We start from the raw sequence: 12963 nt of genomic DNA, 5'->3' as shown, positions 1-12963 counted from the left end.
TTACTAATGTTTAGACCCTCATGAGAAATATTAGTGCACCCTTAAATAAAGCCTCTTTACCTCAGCCTGCAAGTCTCTGTCAGGGAAGGTTTAGTCCTTTACATGATCGCTTATCTGAAGACATGAATGCAGTGTTACTTAAAGTGAACTGGCAAATTGGGTGAAGAATTCAGTCACTGGACTGAGAGATGTAAAGATCATTTACTTGGTTGAAAATTCTTTTCAATGAGCTGATTGATATTGTTAGTTTTTATTAACTTTTATTATATTGTAAATCCTGTTGAAATTAATAGTTCAGGTGGCTTGCTGCAGCACAAGTAATAAGTTTCAATGAAGAGTGAAATTTTTTTCACAGTTGTAGTCCTCGCTTGTTTGGCCACAACTGTTTCAGCCACTTACAGTATGGTGACACGATGTATCTCAGCCATGACCACATCCTTCCTTCTTCAGTGCACAGTGACATGCTAAGCACACTCACAGTCTTACCAATAAAATTTTTTAAAAACCACGCTTCTTTCTCCCAGCAATGCATGCAATATATTGGTGGAACTCTGCAAACCAGGCAGCATCCATGAAGGAGAAAGAACAGTTGACATTTCAGGACGAGACCCTTATAAGGACTAGTTTATTCTACTCCATGGATGCTGTCTGACTTGCTTAGGCCCTCAAGCATCTTGTGTGTGCTTGTGTGATGGTAATTAGGGCAGTGAAATGCTCTTTCTGCAAGATGTGGTAAGTCAGGTAAACTTACAGACTCCTTGATGACTATATGTGCACCCGGGTGCAGATCCTAGCAAAACAGATCAATGAACTGAAACTGGAGTTGGATGCACCTAAGGTCATCTGAGATGCTGAGAACATCATAGATGAGACTTTTATTGAGGTGGTTACACCCAAAGTACAGGCCTCAGGTAGATGGGTGAGCATCAGGAAAGGTAAGAGGAGTAGGCAGTTAATGCAAGGTCCCCCTGTGGCCATTCCCCTCACCAAGAGGCAAACTCTTTGTATACTATTGGGAAGGATGATCGTTCAGGGGCTAGCAGCAGCAGTCATGTCTCTGGCACTGTGACTGTTCCTGAGGCTCAAAGGAAAGGTTCAGTCCATTCGTCCCCCCCATCCCTCCCCACTGATCTCCCTCCTGGCACTTATCCGTGTAAGCGGAACAAGTGTTACACATGCCCTTACACTTCCTCCCTTACCACCATTCAGGGCCCCAAACAGTCCTTCCAGGTGAGGCATCACTTCACCTGTGAGTCGACTGGGGTGATATACTGCGTCCGGTGCTCCCGATGTGGCCTTTTATATATTGGTGAGACCCGACGCAGACTGGGAGACCGCTTTGCTGAACATCTACGCTCTGTCCGCCAGAGAAAGCAGGATCTCCCAGTGGCCACACATTTTAATTCCACATCCCATTCCCATTCTGACATGTCTATCCACGGCCTCCTCTACTGTAAAGATGAAGCCACACTCAGGTTGGAGGAACAACACCTTATATTCCGTCTGGGTAGCCTCCAACCTGATGGCATGAACATTGACTTCTCTAACTTCCGCTAGGCCCCACCTCCCCCTCGTACCCCAGCTGTTACTCCTTTTTATGCACACATTCTTTCTCTCACTCTCCTTTTTCTCCCTCTGTCCCTCTGAATATACCTCTTGCCCATCCTCTGGGTCACCCCCCCCCCCGTCTTTCTCCCTAGGTCTCCTGTCCCATGATCCTCTCATATCCCCTTTTGCCTATCACCTGTCCAGCTCTCGGCTCTATCCCTCCCCCTCCTGTCTTCTCCTATCATTTTGCATCTCCCCCTCCCCCTCCAGCTTTCAAATCCCTTACTCACTCTTCCTTCAGTTAGTCCTGACGAAGGGTCTCGGCCTGAAACGTCGACTGCGCCTCTTCCTATAGATGCTGCTTGGCCTGCTGCGTTCACCAGCAACTTTGATGTATGTTGCTTGAATTTCCAGCATCTGCAGAATTCCTGTTGTTTATGATGATAGTCATATGAGACTCGATAGTGAGAGGGATGGACAGAAGATACCGTGACCACAGAAGAGTCACCAGGACAGTGTGTTGCCTCCCGGGTGCCAGGACTGAGAAGGTCTCTGAGAGACTGCAGAATATTCTCAAGGGGAAGGGAGAATAAACAGAAGACATTGTATTTGCTTATATAAATGTCATAATCAGAACGAAGGATGAGGTTTTGCAGAATGAGTTTGGGGAGTTAGGCAAGAAGTTCCAGATCAAGGTTGAAAAATCAGCTTGATTTGCCATATACATTTACATATATTAGGAAGTTGCTGAAGTATGTTGGCACGACATGCAACAAAAACAACATTCAACAATTATAAAAAATAAATAATTACATAAAAATAAGAGATTAAAGTATGGATATGGAATAAAATGTACATAAATACTATACTTTAAGGAATACTATTTGTACAAACCGAGGCTACCGGGGAGTAATATAACAATTTAATCCAAGATATAAATGTCAAATTAAAATTAAATTTCTCAAGAACATTAAATAAATAAGGCCATTCAACTCTGTCAAAGGCTTTCTCAGCATCTAATGAGATAATACATTCCGGGGTAGAAACCTCACAGCTTGTCAAGCTTCCCTGCACGTTATGTACTGAGCGTAATGTGAGAGGGCATTCTGGGTAGATGACCTACAAGCAAAATTAACAGCTGCAGCGTTTGTTCCTCGCCCAACGTCTCTCGTGTGTGTTATTCACGGCCACCCGGCTTCCCCAGTACTATAAACATAACAAATGGCGATGCGGTGACAAGTCTTCACTTGATATTTATTGTTTTGTACCCTCTGGCAAGCAAAGTCCATGTGGAACACTGGCAGTGCACTGTTGTGTATTGTGAGTGAGCGAAGAGAAGACGTCACATGCCACAAGAAAATGGCCGCAGCAAGCATAGTGAGTGAAGAATCCGAGGGGAGAGAACAAGAATGGGACGGTTAAATAAAACAAATAAGAGAGGGAGAGAGAGAGAGAGATGGATAAGACGAGTTAACTTTTCTGAAACGTGATTGTGTTTGAAAATGGCAACAATGTTTAGAAGTATGATGAAAAGACAATGGAGTTCATATAGGGAAAGATTTAAATTTTTGCACTGAAAAATCAAATTTCAGATGATATTTGTGTTTTAATTTTTCTGACTGTGATGGGTGAAAAACATTTAATTTTTTACAGAGCCTAGTGCAGTCTGCTAAGCCTGGCAATAAACCTGAAGAGGACATGGTTGACGTCTTAAAGGATGACTATCTATCCACAGACTATCCACACTTCCCTTAGCCGTTACAGCTCCAGAGCCATCCTCCAGGGAGATCCTTTACTTTAAGGAAGTACCTACAGCTCTGAAGACTGCAGCTCAAGTTTGGAAGCGCACATGCACTGACCCTATTCTATCTAAAGTGGTTGACATGGTAACTCATGAACGAAAAGGAGAGCCAACCATAGAATTGAAACTCAGTGGAAAGAAGTCACAGACCAAACAGGATGTTTACTATCGGGCTACTATATTGTCATTCGTTCACCATAAAGAAAACAACTGCTTGATGAGCTTCATGCAGGTCACCATGGCGTAGCGTGCAAGAAAGAAATTGCACACAGCTACTTCTCTTGGCCAGGGCTGGATGAGAAGGCCAAAGCATGACAACATTGTCAGCGAGTGAGAAATGTTCCCTAACTTTCTCTTTTGCATCCATGGGAATGGCCTAAGGAACCACAGCAGAGGACTCACATAGATTTTGCAGGACCTGTAGAAAGACAGGTGTTCCTGGTCGTAGTGGATGCACACAACTAATGGCCTGAGGTTGCCATCATGAAGAGCACTACATCTGAAAAAGTGCATTAAGGAGCTTCATTTAACCTTTAGCCATTTTGGGCTTCTGCAACAGCTTGTCAGTGACAATGGCCCACAAACCTTGTCTGAGGAGTTCAAGGCATTTATGGAAACTAACAGTATTCAGCAACAAACAACAGGAATTCTGCAGATGCTGGAAATTCAAGCAACACACATCAAAGTTGCTGGTGAACACAGCAGGCCAGGCAGCATCTCTAGGATGAGGTACAGTCGACGTTTCAGGCCGAGACCCTTCGTCAGGACTAACTGAAGGAAGAGCTAGTAAGAGATTTGAAAGTGGGAGGAGGAGGGGGAGATCCAAAATGATAGGAGAGGACAGGAGGGGGAGGGATGGAGCCAAGAGCTGGACAGTTGATTGGCAAAGGGGATATGAGAGGATCATGGGACAGGAGGTCCGGGGAGAAAGACAAGGGGGGGGGGAACAGAGGATGGGCAAGGGGTATAGTGAGAGGGACAGAGGGAGAAAAAGGAGAGAGAGAGAGAAAGCATGTGTGTATAAAAATAAATAACGGATGGGGTACGAGGGGGAGGTGGGGCATTAGCGGAAGTTAGAGAAGTCACTGTTCATGCCATCAGGTTGGAGGCTACCCAGACGGAATATAAGGTGTTGTTCCTCCAACCTGAGTGTGGCTTCATCTTTACAGTAGAGGAGGCCGTGGATAGACATGTCAGAATGGGAATGGGATGTGGAATTAAAATGTGTGGCCGCTGGGAGATTCAGCAACGTATCATCCAGTCACTAGTGGCCTGGCTGAACGATTCGTACAGACAATGAAACAGGCCCTCAGGACTTCAGTGGGAAGCGGATCCCTCAACCAGCATCATAGCACTTTTGTTGCTGACTTATCACAATCTGCTGTATACCACCATCAAAATGGATTCAGCCACAGTACTGTACTAGACTGCTTCATGCCTGGATTTACCTGCTTGGACCCCAAAACACAAAACAGATTGTGCAAAATGAACAGTCAACCCAAGCAGAGAGATGTGCCGAAACTGAAGCACAGAAGTTTCACAGCAGAAGAGAGAGTACTTGGCTGGAACTGCATATCTGGAACAAACAGCATAGCTGCGACGGTGGAGGCACAGTCTGGTCCTGTGTCACACACAGTGGAAACTAGTGTAACGCCTTGGTTAAGATTTTACTGCTAATGTGGTGGGAAATTTCATTTAATGGCCTTCTGGAGAAGCAGTGTGTTCTGCTGGTAGTGTTTGGGCTACCGTTAAAGATGAGGGGTTGTGATGTTCAGCTTAGGAATGTTGGATCAGTTAGTGGAATTGGGAGAAGGTTCTAGAGAATGCTGGGCGGAGATGTTTTGTGATGGACACAGAGGTGGGTCGAGGTCTTTTTCAGAGAGAGAAGCTGAGAGAACCGGCCGTAGGATTTGATCCAATGAGAGTGCGTGACTTGATGGAGTCCAAGAGGGGATGTCCTACAGGTGATCGATGAATAGGTGTTGGCTCCATGGGTATGTCAGACAGATCAGCTTCTGGAAGATTTGTGCACATTTGACTGTTTTAGTTATGATGGGCCCTTTTGTGTTTTTTTTACTTCTTTAACAATGGTCTGGTTAAGTTAACATTTATAAATATACTTTCTTTCTAAATGCATGTTATTTCTTGCCGACGGGTGATTGCATGGGGCAGTACTTACACAATATTCACACAGACCAACGTTCGGGTGGGCGAGACAGCTCAACCTCCTGGGCTTTGTGGGACCCAAGTCATATCAACCCTAGATGTACGGAGCCTGAGAAAGCTGGTTTTCTCACCGCTGAGTCCGGTGGCTGTTCGCGAGGGGCTAACGAGCTGCATCTGTAGAGACACCAGTTAAAAAAAGGGGGTTTCACTAGTAACCACAGCATCTGGAGAAGGCAAGTTGGTCAGCTGTTGCCCACTTCTGGGGCTACTGAAAACCAACGCAAACCGACCAATCCAGATCCAGTTGTAGAAATTGGACAGGATTCAGAGACAACAACTGTAGAACCTCTGTCAGGATCAAATAACACAGCCAGAGCTCCCCCCACACCTGCACTTTCTGAAGTGCCCCCTACTGACGATGCAGAACCCAAGCTTCCCTGTGTGTTATGTACTGAATGTAATGGGTAGACGTTTGTTTCTCACCTCTCTGTCTCTTATGCATGTTATTCACAGTCACCCACCTTCCCAGTACCACAAACATAACAGAAAGGATTTGGGTTTTGGACCATTGGGGTAGAGGCGACTTGTCAAGAGGGATAGGTTGCACTTGAACCAAAGAGGGACCTCGCAGGAAAACTTGTGGGAGGGTTTAAACTAGATTGGCAGGGATTGCACTGGGACTCTGCGCAGGAGCAAGTCATGAGATAAAGCAGTGGTCAGCGAGAGTAATTTACTAACAGGATAGCCAGGGGCACAGTAAATACAGGGAAAGGCGTACTCACGTAAACCACATTTATTTCAACGCATGAGGTTTGACAGGTAAAGCGGATGAGCTCAGAGAGTGGATTAGCTTTGAGAACTGGGCTGTCATGACCTTAATAGAGACATGGCTGAGAGCAGGGGAAGGTTAGAGGACCTCCGCTAGTTGGGGTTGGTCATGAATGTTGTGTCCCAACTATCTATGTGATGTGAAAGCCTGGGCATTACAATGTGGAGAGCGAGCTGTTGCCCATGTAGCAAGCTCCCCTTCTCCATGCTGCTGATAAACAACAAAAGAACGGCAGAGACAGGCACAATATAGACCCAACAGTGCCACAGGAGTTGCCAGTCAGCATTGAACTGAATGTAGGGCTGCCTACTCTGGAATTTTCCTCGGGGTTTACACCCGAAGCCTTCCCTATGAGTGGGTATAGCTGCAAGGCACTGGAGGTTTAAGTTCAGAGTTTTCCTCCTTCTAGATGAGCTGGCAGCCACGGCTGACAAGCCCCATCTGCCCAAAGCGATTGGTTTTAAGGTGTCAGTAACCTGTCTTTGCCCTGCCTCCTGTCAGTGGAAATGGTTCTGCTGGGTTTAGTAGCTAAGCCGCACGTAAAGCCCAGGAGCTGGACTTGGCTTTGAGAGGCTATTTGAGGCACATGTCATTGGGAGTATTTAATAGATAGTGGGAGCTACCACCCCTGGATAAAACAATGTCATGGAACCTCAAACAGAAGACTGGCAGATCAATATTCCACTATACTGATGTTACAGGTATGATAGAGGTACAGGTAAGAGAGAACATCTGTAGACTTTTTGATAAAGGAAGATTTTACAGCAAAATTCAGAGATGACGTTCTTGAAGGAAGACCATATGGGTAGAGTTTAGAAGCAAGAAGGGAGGGTCACTCTAGTGGGCCTGTATTATAGGCCCCCCACCCCCAAAGTCACCATGAATATGAGGAGCAGGGGTGCTGAGAAATTGCTCATTGTTATGAGAATGATAGAGTTGTATTAGTGGGAGATTTTACTTTTCCAGGTATAGGCTGGGCCACCCAAACTGCTAAGGGTCTGGACAGGGTGAATTTGTGAAATGTGTCCAGAAAGGATTCCCAAGTCAATATATGGATGGTGCAATACTGAACTTCCTTTTAGGGACTGAGGCAGGGCAAGTAACTGAAGCAGCATTCGGGGGGCACTTTAACTCTGGTGACCATAATTCTATTAGTTTTAGTATAGTGATTAAAAAAGATAAGACAAATACAAAAATTAGGGTCCTACACAAGCGCAGGGCTAATGTTAAGGGAATTAAGTAAGATCTAGCAGAGGTTGATTGGGTGAGCCTGTTCGGAGGGAAAGGTAATAATGGCAAAGGAGGTTTTTAAGAGTGTGATATCAGGAGCCCAGGAGGAGTATGTTCCTGTTAAGGTGAAGGGTAAACCTAGCAAGGTTGGGGAAACTTGGCTGATAAGAGATATTGAGACTCTGGTCAAGAAACGGAAGGAAGCATACATTGGGCTCAGGAATTTGGGAATGAATGAATCCTTCAACCATACAGAGATCAAGAATATGCTTAAGTGGAAAATTAGTAAAGCAAAGAAAGAACAGAAGAATGATCTGGCAGGTAAGATTAAGGAAAACCCCAAGAGATTCTGTAGCTACATTATAATTGTAAATATGAGATTGGCCAAGTAGAGAGCAGGTCCCCATAGAGATCAGCTGGGCTGTCTAAGTCTTGAGGTAAAGGAGTTAGATGTGATTTTTAAAAATATTTCTTCTGAGTGTTTACTGTGCAGAAAATAATGGTTACTCAAGAGATAGGGGAAACAGGTTGAGCTGTTTTGGAAGCATTCACATTATGAGGGAGGAGGTACTTGTAGTTTTATAGCACATTAAGGTGGACAAATCCTCAGGGCTTAGAACAGAGTCTGTCCATGAGGAATCAGTATTGCTTTCTGCATGGAAAGCCATGCTTGATAAATCTTTTAGAGTTTATTTGAAGAAGTAATCAAAATGGTAGATAACGGTTGGGTAGTGGATTTTGTCTACTTGCATTTTAGTATGGCCTTCAACAAGATCCCATATAATAGGCTGGTCAGGAAGGCTAGGTCCCATGGAACCCAGGGAGAACTAGCAAGGTAGATTCAAAATGGGCTTGGAGGTAGGAAGTAAGGAGTGCTGGTTAAAGGTTCTTTCTCGGAATGGAGGCTGGTGATCAGTGCTGTGCCACAGGGATCAGTTTGGAATCCTTGTTATTCATCATTTAATTAAATGATGTTGACGCAATTGCTAAAGGCTTGATTAGTAGTTTTATGGATGATATGAAATTTAGAGGTGTTGCTGATAGTGAAAAAGGTTATTGTAGATTACAGGGAGATCTTTGTCAGTTAAGGAAATGGTTCAGGACTGGAAAATGGATTTCTATACAGTGAAGCACAATGGAAAGGCTTCTGATTAGGTAACCATGCAAGGCTTATTGAGAAAATAAGGAGGCATGGGATCCAAGGGGACATTGCTTTGTGGATCCAGAACTGGCTTGCCCACAGAAGGCAAAGAGTGGTTGTAGACGGGTCATATTCTACATGGAGGTCGGTCACCAGTGGAGTACCTCAGGGATCTGTTCTGGGACCCTTACTCTTTGTGATTTTTATAAATGACCTGGACGAGGAAGTCGAGGGATGGGTTAGTAAGTTTGCTGATGACACAAAGGTTGGAGGTATTGTGGATAGTGTGGAGGGCTGTCAGAGGTTACAGCGGGATATTGATAGGATGCAAAACTGGGCTGAGAAGTCACAGATGGAGTTCAACCCAGATAAGTGTGAAGTGGTTCATTCTGGTAGGTCAAATATGATGGCAGAATATAGTATTAATTGTAAGACTCTTGGCAGTGTGGAGGATCAGAGGGACCTTGGGGTCTGAGTCCATAGGACACTAAAAGCAGCTGCGCAGGTTGACTCTGTGGTTAAGAAGGCATACGGTGTATTGGCCTCCATCAATCATGGAATTGAATTTAGGAGCCAAGAGGTAATTTTTCAGCTATATAGGACCCTGGTCAGACCACACTTGGAGTACTGTGCTCAGTTCTGGTCGCCTCACTACAGGAAGGACGTGGAAGCCATAGAAAGGGTGCAGAGGAGATTTACAAGAATGTTGCCTGGATTGGGGAGCATGCCTTATGAGAATAGGTTGAGTGAACTCAGCCTTTTCTCCTTGGAGCGACAGAGGATGAGAGGTGACCTGATAGAGGTGTATAAGATGATGAGAGGCATTGATTGTGTGGATAGTCAGAGGCTTTTTCCCAGGGTTGAAATAGTTGCCACAAGAGGACACAGTTTTAAGGTGCTGGGGAGTAGGTACAGAGGAGATGTCAGGGGTAAGTTTTTTACACAGAGAGTGCTGAGTACGTGGAATGGGCTGCCGGCAATGGTGGTGGAGGCGGATACGATAGGGTCTTTTAAGTGACTTTTAGATAGGTACATGGAGCTTAGAAAATAGAGGGCTATAGGTAAGCCTAGTAATTTCTAAGGTAGGGACATGTTCAGCACAACTCTGTGGGCCGAAGGGCCTGTATTGTGCTGTAGGTTTTCTATGTTTCTAAGAGTAGGATTTATTCTCGGAATGGTAAGGCACTGGGAAGTGTAATGGAATAGAGGCACCGAGGAGTGCATGTTGTGCACAGTTCATTGAAAGAGGTGTTGCAGGTAGACAGGGTGGTGGAATAGGGGTTTAGCACCTTGGCCTTCATTAGTCATGGCACTGAGCATCGGAATTGGAGTATTATGTTATACATAGTTGTATAAGTTATTGGTGAGACCACTGCAGGTCAGAAAGAACTGCAATATATAAATCAGTGAACAGAAATGATGCAAAGGCAGTGGAAAGAGACGAAGTGGAAGTCTTTGTTCTTGCCAAGTGTTGGCAGGAATAGAGGTGGCCATTTTGTGCCACTGTCCTTTTAGCTACCGTTTTGGGAACTGATTCTTGTGATAAGATAACTTAATAAGAGCAATTGAATGTGGACACAAGGAGATTCTGCTATTGAGCTGTTAAACCTGAGACCATTCTCAAATAAAAGGCCATTTATTCGGTAAAATGGGAGTTTTGTGAAAGGAACAACTTGTGATCTGCAACACACATCAAAGTTGCTGGTGAACGCAGCAGGCCAGGCAGCATCTCTGGAAAGAGGTGCAGTCGACGTTTCAGGCTGAGACCCTTCGTCAGGACTGTAAGTCCTTAGTCCTGACGAAGGGGCTCGGCCTGAAACGTCGACTGCGCCTCTTCCTATAGATGCTGCCTGGCCTGCTGCGTTCACCAGCAACTTTGATGTGTGTTTCCTGTTGTTTAACTTGTGATCTGGTCAGCTGGGCCCAGTTTGACTGGTTTGAATCAGTCTGAGTTGGACAGAGCAGTAGAAATCACCCCAGGCACAAGGCTGAAGGAAACAGCCATAAAGCAATACTGCTTGTAGCTCTGGGCTACATCCAATGAGAACTGACACAGATCAGTCAGATAACCTCGAGCCAAAAAAATTGAACCATTATAGATTGATCTGATAAGGAAAAGGATACAAATGAGGATATTGAGAGCACAGGCAATGACATCTCTCCAAAGACCAACCATCACAGATGTGGTGGACCCCAGCTCAGGCACGTGGAGATCTCATCGGGTCCATGAGAAATGCCTGGCCAGTGTAGGTACTTTTCCCCGGGTATTACCTTTTCTCTTCTTTGACTGTTCATGGAGAGTCAGGGGAACTTTGTGGTTGTGCACGCAGTTATTCAGTTGTGTAAATTCACATGCCTGTGAACTGAGCCAATAAGGGTTCTTGTCAGTAAACACAGAACCTTTCTGTAACTAACTGATCATTATTATTGAAGGGTAATACTTGCAACATCACACTTGGAGTGCAGTGTACAGTTTTAGTTGCCCTTTTATAAGAAAGATGTGGCTAAACTGGAAAGAGTGCAAAAAAGATGTCGCCATGTCCAGAGAGCCTGAATTATAGGCAGAGGTTGGCCAGGCTAGGCCTAAGGCATGTTGTCCTAGCAGGCAAGGTGAAGGAGAATCCCAAGGGATTCTACAGATATGTTAAGAGCAAGAGGATTGCGTGGGACAAAATTGGTCCTCTGGAAAATCAGAATGATAATCTACATGTGGAGCCAAAAGAGATGGGGGAGATCTTAAATGGATTTTCTGCATCTGCATTTGCTCGAGAGATGGACACAGAGCCTGTCAAAGTGAGGCAAAGCAGCAGCAAGGTCATGGACCTTATACAGATTACAGAGGAGGAGATGTCTGCTGTCTTGTGGCAAACTGGGGTGCACAAATCCCCAGGGCCTGACAAGGTGCTCCCTCAGACCTTGCAGAAATTGCAGGGGCCCTAGAGGAGATATTTAAGTCATCCTTAGTGACAGGTGAGGTACCAGAGGATTGGAAGACAGCTAATGTTGCCCTGCTGTTTAAGAAAGGCTCTAAAATTAAACATGGAGATTATAGTGAGCCTGACATCAGTAGTGGGAAAATTATTGGGAGGTATTCTAAAGGACTGGATATATAAGTGTTCGGATAGACAGGAACTGATTAGGGATAGTCAACATGGCTTTGTGCATGGTAAGTTGCGTCAAACCAGTCTGATAGGGTTTTTCAAGGAAGTTACCAGGAAAGTTGATGAAGCTAAGGCAGTGGATGTTGTCTACATGGACTTTAGCAAGGCATTTGACAAGATCCAGCGCGGGAAGTTGGTCAAGAAGGTTCAGTTGCTTGGTATTCAAGTGGAGGTAGTAAACTGAATTTGGCATTTGCTTCGAGGGAGAAGTCAGACAGTGGTAATAGATGACTGTCTTTCTGACTGGAGGGCTGTAACTAGATGATTGTCACAGGGACTGGTGCTGGGTTCATTGGTGTACATCATCTATATTAATGATCTGGATGATAATGTGGTTAACTGGTTAGCAAGTTTTTGGGTGACACTAGATTGGTAGTGTAGTGGACAGTGAGGAAGACTATCATGGCTTACAGCAGGATCTGGACCAGCTAGAAAAATGGGCTAAAAGCTGGCAGGTGGTGTTTTATGCAGACAAGTGTGAGGTGTTACACTTCAGTAGGACCAACCAGGGTAGGTTACATAGCGAACAGTAGGAAACTGTTCAGTGCAGTAGAACAAAGGGATCTGAGAATACAGGTCCATAATTCATTGAAAGTGGTGGCACAGGCAGACAGGGTCACAAAGAAAGCTTTTGGCACATTGGCCTTCATAAATCAAACTACTGAGTACAAGAGATGGGATGTTATGTTGAAGTTGTATGAGATGTTGGTCAGGCCCAATTTAGAGTATTATGTGCAGTTTTGGTCAGCTAAAACTAAGGTTGAAAGAATGCAGAAAAAAATTACAAGGATGTTGCAGACACTGAAGGACCTGAGTTATAAGGAAAGATTGAAAAGGTTAGGACTTTATTCATTGTAACATAGAAGACTAAGGGGAGATTTGATAGAGGAATACAAAATTATGAGGGTTGTATACAGGGTAACTGCAAGCAGGCTTTTCCCACTGAAGTTAGGTGGGACTACAACTAGAAGTCATCGGTTAAGGGTGAAAGGTGAAAAATTTAAGGGGAACATGAGGTGAAACTTCTTCACTCAGAGGGCTGTGAGAGTGTGGAACGAGCTGCCAGTGCAAGTGGTGCATGCGAGCT

This window comes from Mobula hypostoma, chromosome 3 (assembly GCF_963921235.1).
Source record: "Mobula hypostoma chromosome 3, sMobHyp1.1, whole genome shotgun sequence".
Lineage (NCBI taxonomy): Eukaryota > Metazoa > Chordata > Chondrichthyes > Myliobatiformes > Myliobatidae > Mobula > Mobula hypostoma.
The sequence above is the reverse complement of the archived record's forward strand: the minus strand, read 5'-3'. Positions refer to the sequence as shown.